Source organism: Haemaphysalis longicornis, unplaced genomic scaffold, assembly GCF_048455015.1.
Source record: "Haemaphysalis longicornis isolate Haplotype H1 unplaced genomic scaffold, Haemaphysalis longicornis Haplotype H1 scaffold_17, whole genome shotgun sequence".
Classification (NCBI taxonomy): Eukaryota; Metazoa; Arthropoda; class Arachnida; order Ixodida; family Ixodidae; genus Haemaphysalis; species Haemaphysalis longicornis.
Genome location: NW_027526276.1, coordinates 8,005,939 through 8,020,399, shown reverse-complemented (window position 1 = coordinate 8,020,399; position 14,461 = coordinate 8,005,939). Strand labels below are relative to the sequence as shown.

The window sequence follows — 14,461 nt, the reverse complement described above, 5'->3', positions numbered from 1 at the left end:
GCCATCTGTCAGAACCTATTCGTTCAATAGTTACTGGAACAGCTCCATGAGACATCTTTTATTATTTACTTTTATCTCGCCTGTCCTCCCAGGGTTTTATTATTTGCTGTTGCAAAAAACCACACGAAGTCTTTTTCAAATAAATAATCCCGCTGAGCATGTCTTGCCTGGATTATGCCTGACGATTTTTCTGCTAAATAATGTTGACATGCATGATGAATGCCATATTTTTTAGTAATTTTCTTGAGCGGTCTTGCCTATATATGCTTGTACATGCGTTCCTTCAACTGTTGGAGGGGCACCTTAATCAAGTGACGCGCAGACAGACCAAATTCTTCCGTTTTGGTAGCCCAGGAAATATCGTGCTCTGGCCTTTCATGCTCCACGAGGTAACACAGCAGGCTTATCCTCGTGGCGTCTCTGCACACAAGCGACAACTGCTTGTATGGCCCCTGAGCAGTTGTGGTGTGTGAATGCGAGAGCATTACCTGTCACTGAGTGCGACGCTGACACTTGCAAGCTTAGTGTTGCTGCGGAATGTTGCTGACTTTATTGCTGAATCTCGCTGCCTCTGTTGCCGCCTTGTGCTCAGCACGGCAGTGTTCCCCACTAGCTCTGCTTTTCGCCTTGTTGCAGTATCGGCAGCTAGAGATTGGGGCGGTTGAAAATAGCAAAAAAAAGTATTAGAAAGAAAACCATTTTTTTTTCGTTTATTGAAACCAGGATAATATCGAAAGAAACCAAACCTGGCTTCTGAGAGGAAATGTGCTGTGATGCGAACAATCTGCATTGAGGGGAACGCTTTCTGAGAGGAAATGTGCTCTGACGCGAACAATTTGCGGTGAGGGGAACGCTTTCTGAAATCAATGCCTTGACGTGAAATCGCGTGCTCCTGCCGAAGATGCGAACACTGACCATTGGCGGTGGACTTGCCCATCATTGGAAACGGCGACATCAAGACACCTCCGAGGCACAGGCCTCCATCCTGGCAGACCACTTGACCTTCATCGGTGGATTTGGAGACCCCATCATCGCTCCCTCCTTGCGTTTCTTCGTGAAACCGGGATTAATCTATACCTGTGACGTAGTATTTATGCCAACGGGGGTACTATCGCAATAAACACAAAAGAAAGAAGAAATCGTGTGCAAATTTTGAGAGCGGAAGCTCTGCTCGGACTTTTGTGATGCAGCATGTAACAATTATATTCCTTTCAGTTCAAACGGAAAAATCTATCGGGCACTTAATTCTCTTAAGGGATTTGAAGACCAAAGTCAGCTATTGTCGAAGACCTTTTCACTGCTGCATCGTGTTTGCCGAGCTACCACGTTCACCTGTCATGCTGCACACGTCCGCACAATTCTTGTTCCATCCTGGCACGGTACAGGGTTAGGGGTATAGTTATCACATTTGGCTGGGGCTCTTGAAGACCCGCGTTCACGTCCCATTCGAACCCAAATAAGTTTCTATGCACATTTTTTTACTTATTTTATTTTTACAGCAGGCCTAATTTGGTTCCATTCGTGTAGCCGCCAGGAACTAATGTCGCGTTTCGCGTTTAATGAGGCATCCAAGAATGTCACCGTAACAAGTATGTGGAATTTTTTATAGATTTATGCGGAATGGTATTTTTTCCTTTTTTTTTCTTATTTTCTGAAAAAAAAACATGAAATTCTTTCACGCCCCTCAAAATTTCATAAAAACTTCCATCTCTATCTGCAGCTCGCGGAGCTACCCGCGCGGCCGCTTGCTCACCCTGTCTCGTTGTCTGGGACTTCACTGCGTTGCGAAGGTCACGAACTTCGACGGCAGTGAAGGGACGCCTGCGGAAATGCTTTCGCCTGATGATGATGATAACACGCGCCTTAGAGCACCTTGCGCCACCTGGTGTATAGCCCGGGAGGCTGCGCTCCGAGTAGCCACGTAACGCGTCGAAGCCACCGGGTCATTCACCTGCGGTTTTGCTGCCCCGACTTTGCCGCACAATAAGACAAAGAATGCTCCGAACTATCAAATAGTTAAGAAAAAAAAACTCTTTAAGTTTCTCAATGGCAGTGTTTTGTTAGAATGTTCCGTTCGTGCAGACGTGAACGTCCGTACAGTCATGGACAAATCAAATGAGAACGCGAACATATCACTCGCAAAATAGACAGATAGTGGAGACAAAATAACCGCTCGCTAGGGGTACATTTGGAAATACACCTTTTCAGTCTTTGCTACCGTAATGGAGCTACGCGACAATTTTACTTGTACGAAAAGCAATCTCGCTGTATGTGTGTGTTTTGCTTCATATTTTCGTGTTCATGTTTGAGTTTTCCGCGACTGTACCTGAGAAACTCGTGTGTGCAGGCCTCTACAAATTCATTCTTTCTTTTCCGTTTCTATCCTTTTGCAGGTCCTGCGCAGTAAAGTCCTCATACGCGCACTCACTCTTTCAGTGTCGAAAATTTTAATGGCTTTTAATTTCTATGGGGCAGCACAAGTGCACGTAAGGTCTGTACTTGCATCGTCTGCCGAGGTTAAGCGTGAAGGCGCCACAGCGCGACGGCAAAATAAATATGGCCGCTCCTGTAAACCAACAACAACAAACTGCTTCATCTTGTAACGCCGAGCGGAACAACTTGGTGGCTTCCCCAGAAAAGCGCCGGGCGCTAGCAAACGGCGTTGTCAGATGCGGTACCTACACACCTGTAGGAACTGCGCGGCAACCACCCACACATAATCCGCTTTCTCTGAAAACATGAAGCTGCTTTGTACGGTACAATTTTCCGCTACCGTTCGCATTCAGGGGCCATTTCGCAGGTGTGTGCTACTCCGTAGCTTCCCGGCACACTGGTAAACTGTTTCGTGTCACGACAACGTTAAACGCATTGCATAGCGGCAAACACTGCGTCGACACACTTTACGACACCGCCGCGCCGTAAACTAACGCACAGAGGCTACCCGGCCGCTTTTGAGCGTAGCTACGTTCACCAATGGGCTGTGCCCTTGCAACGTTCGCGGGCGGTGTGGTAATTGAGGCAGCGGACGGCCGTCGTGGCCGCCGTGACCTCGCAGCCGCGTAGTATATGAGGTGTTGGCAACACGATGCGTATCTCTCGCTTAATCCGCCTGTCGTGACACTTACACGCCGCACGAACGGCTGTCGCAGGTGGCGCGAGTCTGTGCGCAACAGTTGCTAAGTGGCAGCTGCACGCACTTACAGACGTCGCTGATAGACGAAGCTCGAACGCGTTGCGCTTGCAGTGGGCTCGTTCTGACACTTCTTTGTTGCGTTTGTAGTGGCTGCGACTTCCTAAGGCGACTTCAGCTGCAGCAATATATGTATAGGCTGTTTCACAAAACGCCATGTGATCACAGGAAAAAAGTGCGCAGGTTTAGCACTTCAAAATGTAGGTTTTCATATTTGTATTCGATATTTTTACTACGAGCACAACAACGCGCAATTGAGTGATGAACATTCACCGTAAACAAGATTTTTCCAAATATGACAAATGTTTTCTTCAAACTTCTTTGCTACCGGTGTCGTATATTGTTTTTTTTTTTGCAAGCTCTCTACAATGGTGGAATTTAGAAAAAAAAATGCTTCATCGGCTGAGAGTGTGTGCGTGTATTTGCAAAAATTGTTGGAGAATGCGCAACATCGCTTATTTTCTGAATGGCGTAACAAGAGCAAAAAAAAAGCAAACATCTTTTTTTTTTAAACGCGACATAAAAAAGTCCGGGCCTCGAGATTATGTCCACAAAAAAATGGCGGCTATATAAAAAAGTGTGTTTTTTTTACGAATTGTCTGACCGACCTAACTTTGATTCAAATCCTGGAGATAAAAGGACATCTAGATAATATTTTACAAAAATTTATTGAGGAAGCATTGTCGGCCATGCAAGCATGAGCCACAATTTTTGCTGAAGAAATCCCTGATGGTCGTCTTTACAGCTGGTACGTTTGGCATGGAATGACTCAGCAATGAGTTGCAGCTTGCGAGCCGGCGGCTGAAGGTCACTTGCGACGTCACGCGATGAAGAACTTTGAAAGATGTAGGGCAGTGGCGCTTTCGGTTTAAAAGTGTCAGCCATGTGGGAGTTGAGTCGAGGAGATTAGTGCGTAGGGAACCCCTACCTAGCGTCACCAAATAGGCCACGCTTAGGAGTACCCTCACTTCGTGCAACCGGAAGCGTCCGGAGGCCATTTTGTTTCTGGCTTGCAGTGTTGCCATCTCTCCCAACGAAACTGTCTCTGGTTGTGACAGGCAGAGTGCGACCGGCTGCTGTAGCGTCCGCGCAGCAGAGATAAAGTGAGATAAAGGACAGGTGCCCAGAAACAAAATGGCTGTGCCCATATGTAAACAAATTTCAGATGGGCCGACCGACCAATGAAAATCCTGAGAAAAGAGAAAAGACTGCGGATACTCTAAAAGCGTTTACTTAGTGACGCTACCCCTACCTTTTACGCAACGGGGCGTGTTCGCTCACTGAAACTTGGGTTCAAGATCACCCTGCTGAAGCCGAGCATTGATGACGACTTTTGAAAGACACAGAGAGCGCGTCGTGTACTTCACCGGCAAATGACGAATGCCTCGCGTAATTCGATAAGCTCACCCAACGGCACCCGCAATCCACCAGACGAATAAAAGCTCGCCCCAGAGCTGTGAAAATGGGTCCACTTGAAGGGATGCGTTCTCGATAGATATCACTCTGCACTAACGCACGGTTTAATGAATACGCTGTAAAAAATACGTGTCGCAACGCAATGGAATCTGAAGCATCTTGTTATAGTCAGTGGCCGAAATCGTGGCAGTGGAGACTATAGGGGCCGTCCAAGCGGATACCGTGCGCAGAACAGTTGTCTTTAACAGCGATTTCAACTTCAACTAGTTACCAATAAAAACTGCGTCCAGAAACATTTTACCAAAAAAAGCGTGTGCACCTTTCTTTAGAGAAGGATGAATTAAACGAGGCGTTTTATCCCGTGCAACCTAAATAAAAGCCGGAGTCCAAAATCCACTCACCAAATTTCCGATATTCTAAACAGCTAATGTCCACAGCCAGCGTCCAACCCGACACAACCGAAGCCAAAAGCCAAAGTCCTGCCCTGTTCAGAGAATTTGTTTCATCATTATCATCGCTTCTCTGCTGTGTGTTTAAAGTTGGCTTTTCTGCAGTGAATTTCATTATAGCCATCGCTTTCCCGCCATGCGTTTTGCTCGGAAGCGTGTCGCCATCAGTGGGGCATACAAAGTTTCGCTTTAAAAACGTTCGGGGCAAAAGTGGCGGGTAGGAATTCAGAACATCAGAGTAGTTGCCTTCAAATCTTTTTCGGAAGAGGATGAAAAATGCTAGAAGAGATAAAGCAGTGTTATATTAAATACAGTAGTGTTGCCCTCTGTACACTGCATATACAGTGCAGCACAACTCGAAAGGACACTCGGCAGAGTTGAGGCTTCCACATTCACACCTCCTAAGAAGTGCTTATGTGTCCTCAGATGTTTTACCAGGAAACTGCAATGTTTCAGTGCTATGTGACAACACTACTAACGGTTATTAAAGTAGACCCCCGAACTTCAAAACCCTCGTGTCCTCCCATCCAGCAACCGTAGTCGAATGACACGTCATGGCCCGTCATTACACCACCGGAGGGGTTCACCACCGAACCATTTTTCCACAACGGCTTCAGCTTGATGTCACGGTTTCTCTACAAACAAAAAAATTGGCCGCGTATCTGCTTCTTTCGTTGCAAATGTCGTCAAAAGACGATAGTCTTTATTGACTTCTGCCAAGTAAATGCCTTCCTTCGCTTTCCCGATCACCTCTAATGTTGTTCCTCTTGCTTCGCGCTAATCTCAAGGTAAAGGCGCCAAAGGTTTGCTTAAATCATTTTAAATTTCGCGCGTTTCACTGCTCCAAACAGGGTGTCTCGATGCCAACGCTGCCGTACGGCGAATACGCTCGTGAATCGCGGCGCCCTTCTTCAAGGTTTATAGAACCGCGTTTCCCTACTCCAAGTGCGTTGCACGCAGAACGCGGAACCAATCTCGTGGAACCTTTCGTAACTGTTGCCGGTTGATTCGTTAAAATGCCGCAAGAAGCTATAGTGGCGCGGGCGACAGCAGGCGACGGCAAAGTGAATTTTTTTTCTGGAGTTGATGAAGTATTTAATTTCGCCAAAGTCAAGCATATACGGTTTTTAATAAAGGAACACTGCACACATCACTTCTGTATTAATTTGTTCTCTTATATTTGCGTAATGTTTTGTTCTTCTTCAACAATGTTGACAGGTATGAACATTACACTGGACTTAGACGGGTAGATTTAGCTTTGACTATATAAGACTATTGCGCCGGCATGGTTTCAGTTTAGCCGGGTGGTTGAATCGAGTCACAGACAGACAGACGGACAGACATACAGACAGACCAAAATTTCTGGGTTCAAGTAGCCGAGGAAAGACTATCGTCTTTAATAAACATACTCAAATATATATGCAATCTTTGTGGAATAGTTGGCATGGAGGCAGTATTTTTATTAGCGCTACGCCTACATGTCATTGAAGATCACCTTCACGTGTGCACTCAAGAAAACGTCTAGTCATCTTACTCTTAGGCTACCCGGCCTCGCTGTGAAGTAGAGCGAGCCAGCCGTTAAAGCAAGTCGCAAGACGGCTAAGCAAAATTTAGCAGTGGCTTAGTTCGGCTACGCCGGGATATAATTAGCGTGAGCTAAGGTTCAGCTGGTTATTCTTAGGTTTTCTGGTTGTCTAGGATTAGCTGATTGTCATGCTTACTGCTGCTAAAACGATTTACAATTGAATCCAATCTAGTCCAGTCCAGTCCAGTCCAGTCAATGTTCCTCGCGCATGCGCAGCACGGCTCTCCAGGAGCCACGCGAAACGGCTATCAAGCGGCTCCGGTGCAGCGTCAGACTTGGCTACTGCGCAACGGAGGCGCACAGCTGGGCACGCGGGGCACCAGTGCGTCTGCCGCGGCCATGACGTCACTCTTCTTGAATGCACAGACCGGCGAATGTGCAGACCCAATTCTCTACACAGACGTATTCTTACACAGAGCTTAAGCGGCGATGGAGACCAGTGGAATCCCGGAATTGGGATAGCCACCTTCTTTCCTCCCTCTTTTTTTCTTTTCTTTTGAATAAAAATATTTTCAATCAATCACGTTAGTGGGAATGTTTTTATGGTTGCGTCGTGCTTGCAGCTTATTCTCCGCTTTCGTTTGTTCGTCTATTGGCGCGATTACTTTGACAGGCCACACCTTCCCCATGATCAGACTTTTGCCTGGTTGGTTGGCTACTTTACTCATGCGCCGACTTGTTCATTTGTCAGGCGGCATGCGCCAGGCCAACCATGAAAAGGCTAACTCTTGTTTCGTTTCCCTGAGTATCGACTTAGTGGCGGCACAGTGTCCTAAGGAGAGAGGTGTATCGTTCGGGGCCGATTGGAGAGTTGGGGGGGGGAGGGAGTCACTTTAGCGATGAAAATTTCTGCTAAAGAATTCCTCTTGTAAGCAGCGCCGGTGGGGGCCGCTGCTTAGCAGTTGGTTTTTAAAGTTTTGTTTGTTAAATTATTCTGTATTTAATGGCCCAAATAGTCCCACTTCATAGTAAAAAGTTTATAAAACCCGTCAAATAAGTGATAAATGTGATTTAAAAACGTCTAGGCGGTGCGGGATGCAACAATATTTTTTCTGGGGAACGGTGGCGCGGCATACAATTTTTTCATCGCAAAAGGGAGCCGCGCTCTCCATTGGTACCCCCCCCCCCCCACGACACACCGCTACATTCTAATACACTGTATTAGTGGTAAGTCGCTTCACTCCGGCTCTGAGAGCCGGATCCTATTTCAACACAAATCCAAAGGCGTTTTTAAAGCGACAGCTATACCACGCTACATCTTTCAAGGTCATTTATCGCCTCACTTTCGCCTTCAGCCGCCCGTGCGCGAGCTGCTTCTTTCTTTCTTGATCGGCGCTTGGCCGCTGCGGTACCACGTGACTATGCGAGGGGGAAACTTCAGCTCCGGCTTAGCAGTCAGCGCGTGCGGTTCAGCGCAAGCGAACCACGGGACCAGGAGGGGTTAAATACCGCGCTGACTTAGTTTGCGAGAACAAACACATTCGAGAAACACACGATGCACGCACATGAAAGCGCTGCTTTGCCGTCGTTTGGTTCCTCGATATTACGCACTGACTTGGCTGCCCGTGCGGACACTTCTGCTCAAGCGAAAGGATAAATCCAAACTTATATGGAATATAGCTAGACGCCAGGCGGCGAATCTCGAGCAAGGCAAACTTTCACGGAACACTTGGTGCATAGTCTGCTTTCGCTCGTGACAACAGGGTGTGGAAAAGTCAAACCTGAGCCATTTTTTATACCCTGTTTACTGCGGGGGCCATTTTGGTGCGATTCGGGTTGACGCTGACGAAGGCGACGACTACGACAGTGACTTTTCACTTTTGATAAGATTTATAAGGCTTCCGACTTTAACGAACGAACGAACTTAAACGAACTTCAGAAAGGAATAGAATTGCCCGTTTGTTGTTCTTCTTTAAGATAGTTAATGGTCAAATAAACAGCACCACAGGCGAATCCTTAAACTTCCCTTCAGGTTACTCTACCAGACGTCACAAAAACACTGTGGTTCCTTTCCAGCCCAAAAATAATGTTTGAAAGTATTCCTGTCTTCCGCGCACTGCCAAAGAATGGAATTAACTTGATAGCAAAATGATTGAAAGAACCAGTGCTGAGGCATTTAAAAAAACTGATATCTTACTAGCAATGTTTGCTTTTGTTTGCATGTGAAACCTTTTTATGTTGTTTGAAGTGCATTGCTCTGTGTTATGACTTCAGTGTTGTGCTGTTGTTTTTATTGCTGCACCAACCGCTCAGCTATGGCCCCACATTGGGGCTTTCAGTATTGCTAAATAAATAAATATTAAAAAAAACGACCTTCGTGTTTGGGGTGAGTTGCACTTCGTTAGCGCATTTGACGAGAAACTGTGGCGCTTCGGAGATGGTCCCTTGCGAGGCCGGCTTTCTTTGAAGTGTGGAGACAGCGTAACAAGAAGTCCTACGATTCTCAGATTAGCCTCCAAGAAATGGATCCGGTGGAGCCGGCAAAGTCGCACTAAAAGCACCGATGTTCCGTCCGAGCCAACCGCTTCGTGAGAGGCAAAGACAAGTGGGCAGATCTAAACGCCGGATGCTGACGTTGATCGAATTTCTTCTCTTCGACGGCTTCCTTCCTCGCGTGAACATCGCGCTTCGAAGACCGCCCAATTTTCGGCGGGAAAAAAAGTCTTCATTTCGTCCTTGAGTGCCTTTCGAGTGGCCGCAAAGAGACGACTCCATCTCGCCTTCCGGAAGTGGCCGCCACTTCCCTCAGGATCCCCTGCTTGTGTCGAAGTTCTCTGGCGTGCGTTCTGACGAGCGGCCTGGAAACGATCCGTAGTTGGCTAACGGTATACCGGTTACGGGTCTCCCACTACCTTGTTGAAAAAGATCCGGCAACAAAAAGCCGCCGAAAAGAGCCTCGTAGGTGAACACTTTTTCGGAGGGTTTGTGTCGTGTAATCGCTCTTTCGCCATCTTCCCCTCCTGGTTTTTCCGTTTGCTGGCGCCGCGAGGAGTTGCGAAAGCTTTAAGTGCAACGCAATCCACGCTCGTTAGGACACGCAACAAAAGTCTCAGAGCTGGGGTTGCTTCTTTGTTTTATTACTATTATTATTGTCGTTGTTTAGCTCGGGCTATTTTCGCATTCCTAGGGCGTTCTTGAATGCATTCCACGACGATGGGTTATTTTGTCACGCTGCCTCGGTGGTGTTTCTCGGTGTAAACGCCCTGTGACGCAACTCCTGCGTGGCTTAGAGAATGTACGACCTGTGGATTATAGTTAACGGGGCTTTAGTGGCTCTGTTGTCTCCGATGGCGCAGTATTGGACGAGGCAGCACTGCGGAACTTACCGTAACTCCTTTTGTTGCAACAAAATTGCCAGTGAATCTAATCTATGCTTATGATGTCGCGAATACGAGTGCACTAGTATGGATTTGTCGACTGCGTCCCCCCATTATCGTTATCGTCCCCTTCACTTTGCGTCTCTTTTTTTTAATCTTTCCTCTACGACTGAACCACTGTCCGTGTTTGCGATTTCCGTGCAAAAGATTAGATTTATCCGGAGCGTACTGTCGTGCTCGCCTAATTGGTACTTCTGTAATTACATCCGTGCCCAGATTACCCATGAAAGCCTCAATACATGTCTCTAATGCACGTGTTTGGGTCTAATTGGGCACAACGTACTCACTTGTTCCACTTTCTCTCAGCAAGAGTAATCCACCTGTTCGTCGCGCATTCCACAGTCCTTGGGAATTCCGTCCACGTCCAAATGCACACGAGTTTCTTTTCAACTCAATTACTTAACTATTATTCTCTTTGCGTCGAGAGCCACTTTGTGTGCTTTTTCTTTCCAAAGCGGTGCCCCGGATTTTCGGCGTACCGGGTGAACTAATGAGCTCGCAAGCAAACTTCACTAACCCTAACAAATAGACAATTCGGATCGTGACTTCGAATAAGCTAGTTTAATCACGAGGTGCGCGTCACATGAAAGTTTTAAGGATTTTAGAATAAAATCACTTCGTTAAACGATAGCGCTTGCTTCGTATTGTTACGTGGCGGCGGCAGAACAGATTAGACAATCCATGGTTGGTGGTAAGGCGATCTATTTACGAAAAAATGCGATCGACGTACTATTTACACTACGCACATGGCGGCCAAGAGAGCGTCCGCGCTCGCTGCAGGCTAGTCACTCCCTCGTCGTCGTCGATAATGGACATGGATAATTTTGTAGCGTAAGCTGCAATGGCCGAGGTTGAGCAGTTTCGCTTGGACCCTGAATGGCCGTGCTGCGCAAGCGCGAGGAGCATTGGATTAAATTGAACTGTATTGGATTGGATTGGAAATCCAATCCAATTGGAGTAGGGGTGCGTAGAGAATTGGTCTGCTCATTCGCCGGTCTGCGCATTCCAAAGGAGTGACGTCATAGCCGCGGCAGACGCACTGGCGCCTGCGCGTGCCGAGCTGTTCGCCTCCGTTGTGCAGTAGCCAAGTGTGACACTCCGCCGAAGCCGCTTGATAGCCGTTTCGCGTGGCTCCAAGAGAGCCGTGCTGCGCATGCGCGAGAAGCAGTGACTGGACTGGACTGGACTGGACTGGACTTGACTGGATGTGATTGGATTGGATTGCTGAACCTTAGCTCACGCTACGTATATCCTGACATAGCCGAGTTAATCCAGTGCTAATTTTCCCCCATCGACGAATCTGTTCGGTCATTGTGACAATAATTATGAACCCATTAAAAGTTGCTAAGCGGCAAGTTTTGATGGGCAAGTTTCAGTAAAACAACGCCGCTTTCGTTTGAAAATTTTAAGGCAAGCTTTATCTCCCGCAACGGTCGTTGGTGTGGTAAAAATGCAAGCCCCCGTAGGGTAGGGACATCAGGTGTCCTAGACATGAGATAGAGATTTTGGAAAGGATGCGAAATTCCGGCACCTGACTGGGCTAGGAGAGTGGCGTTGTGAAAGCTCGCCTTCAGGTCACGAACTAATGGACGGGCGCATAAAAGGATGGTCACTGGCCCTGTCACTGCTATCGCGTATAAGCCCTAGCAGCGGTATGAGAAAATTCAAATTGGTAGTCTAGTCCGGATATCAGACCCCACGCGTTTACCGCCGTGGCGCATCATGTAACACTCACGGCACAACGGCTCATGCAACCTCCTATACAACTTACTGTATGTGGTCTACTTCCAGACGAAGTCTGGGATGTTCGCTTCCTTTAAAGTGTGTAAACTTCCGCCAAAGTTGATCCCAAGACACTCTCAGCGCTATTCCATTCAACGTTGCGTCTAGAAGGCTGTGTTCTAGCAACTCCAGAAGCCGTTTTGTGGTATCAGTTTCATCTAAGCTTTCTACTCGGTGTAGTGAATAAATCGTTGAGGCTTTGTGCCTTATTCTCTGTCTTCGTTCCATAGTTCGTTTCTAGTCTCTCTCTTCGTTCAATTTCTTTACTCCTTGCTTCTTTTTTTCCAATTTTTTTTCATTCTCCCTTGTTTCTTCCTTATTTTCCTTTCCCGCGCGTTTTGTCGCTTTCCCGGCTTTGAGTTTCTTTCAAAATTCTTACCGCGGAATCTCCTCCGGCATTCCCAATTTCTCGAAAAGAAAGAAGTCTCGACATAACGCACAGAAGCTCGGGTCTCCGAACCGCAACGCTACGAAGAAGACGCAAGTGCAGGACGGTCGGAAAGGAATTGATCGGGATCAAAGGTAGAGCCGGTCACAAGTACAGATTTCTAACCACGAAAACTACACACACAACAACACCGCGACATCAGCGGCAGCGAGCGAGCGAGCGAACGAGAAGCTCCATCACCAAATTGGAGGATGCGCGCGACGCTGGTACGACGGTGAGTTCGACGCTGCCTGAGAACTCAGCCCGCCGGTTTCATCTCGCGAACCTCGCTTGGTCGGCTTCAATCGCGGCTCGAAGAAGGAGGCAGAAGCAGCGGCGGCGGCGGCGTCTCTAGGGGCTTTATAATAGCGTGTGCGCCTACGCCGCCAGGAAGACCCCCGAAGAATCTCGGCCCGGGCTTGCGTTTCTCCTTTTTTATTACATCCGAAGGCACCGCCAGCTGTGTGTACGTATAGGCGCTGGGAAACATAAAGTGTGCCGCGAAGGAGGCAGCCCCGGCGCGGCCCCGAGATATTTCCCCCAAATTCCCCCTTGTTTCTTGTTTTTCCCTGGCCGGCACGCGAGAGGAGCCTATTTTCGACGCGAATGTATACACCGCTCGCGGTCCGATCGGGCCAATGCGAGGCGAAAAAACACTGCGGCTATGGCGCGAGGCGTGTTCTGTGCTCGTTTGCGCAGAGCCGGATGAGGCAGCGGTGGTACGCCATTGGAGGCAGCCGAGTACGATGGAAACACGGGGAACGCCGGTGACCTTCGCGCTGCTGCGTTGCGCATCGCGCTGGCGGGGGATTCAGGAGGCTGGTTTGTCCTACATGGCTTGTCTATCTTTGGATTGTTGCGACAAGCGCATGAAAAGTACCCAGCTCTAAGATATCGCTGTTCATCACGTGCTGCATGCACGCAGCCGCGTGTGACCATGGATAGGTGCGAGTATTTCGAAAGAATACACGCGTCGTTTGCCGGAGTGATTGTGCAGTACTTGCGCGGAGCTTCTTCGTCAGCATAGGACGTTCGTGTGGCATCCATCGTTCGCCAGTTTGATGCCTTTTCTCTTTTTATTTGTCTCTAGTGTTTTTTGGATGTACCATGTCCACTCCCGGCGTTTTTCTGATTTTGTTCCATTTTGTCGCTTTTATTGAGAACTGGTCCTTTCTTTTCCTTTCATTTTCCCTATCCCCATCCCCATGCATAGGGCAGTCAATCGAACCTCCTGGTTGACCTTCTTGCCTTTCTTGAACTGTTTCTTCTTTCCTTCATCATTCGCCTGGAAGTGTGTGTGTGTGTGTGGGGAGTGTTTACGAGGTAAAACTCTCCGAGTGTGGGTGGAGTGTTTTCGAGGCCGGGGTTGTATTGCGGCGAGATTTACCTTACCGAGCTGGTGGCAGAGTTTGCGATGCACTTCTGTCTAGCCTTTGCCAACTTCAGCACGCTGGCTTTATCTCACATAGCATGGAGTTGCGGCGGCGAAGCGTTCTTTTGAGGTAGACTTTCTAGCGACATATGCCAAGTGCGATCAATACCTACACGACAGCGGTGATTAGAGGGACGGAATGTGAGCCGATCTATCCAATTTAAAAAAACTACGCAAAATCTTGAACCAGTTGCATTACAACATTGTCAACACGAGAAATCATGCAAAGCAAAGCGCTAAACGTCAAGCAGCAACTTACAACAGCGCTTAACATAAGAATGTTGTAGGCTTCAGTCGCAATTACGTAGGCACACCGGAAATTTACTGAATGCACGTTCCTGGTATTCTGTTATTAAATTTCCCATTATATAAAGGCTGGTGGAGCAGGTGAACTAATTAATAGATCGCCAGATGCGCAGTTTTCGGAATCGTAACTTGTTTACCGCTCTAGACGAGACCGGTAAACAAGTCGTGTTTATGCAACAATAAACAAGGTTTCTGGATGAGCAATACGCCAACGCATTTGAAGAGCAACTTGTTTACACACACATTGTAAACAGCTGAGATGCACAACACGCCAAGAGGAGCCGTGGCGACAATCGAGAGAGCACTTCCCCAGAAGTCAAAGCACCTGTTCAATGGAGGAAAAACAGGTCTCCCGAAAAGTACGATGGAGAAACAGCGGTAAAAGGGCCTAATACATTCATATGGCTGCGCAAAACGACAACTCTGGGAAACATAAACGATACAGCATGAGTCGCGAACAAAAGAAATGAAAGAAAAATAGGGCCCCCGCAGAAGCT

The 14,461-nt window shown here is 47.7% G+C and overlaps 1 protein-coding gene across 4 annotated transcripts in view; it reads left to right on the top strand.

Moving 5' to 3' along the window:
• The window catches only part of LOC144166412 (uncharacterized), a 314,257-nt gene that overhangs the window by 260,575 nt on the left and 39,221 nt on the right, over window positions 1–14,461 (top strand). The gene's annotated exons all lie outside the window — the stretch shown is intronic.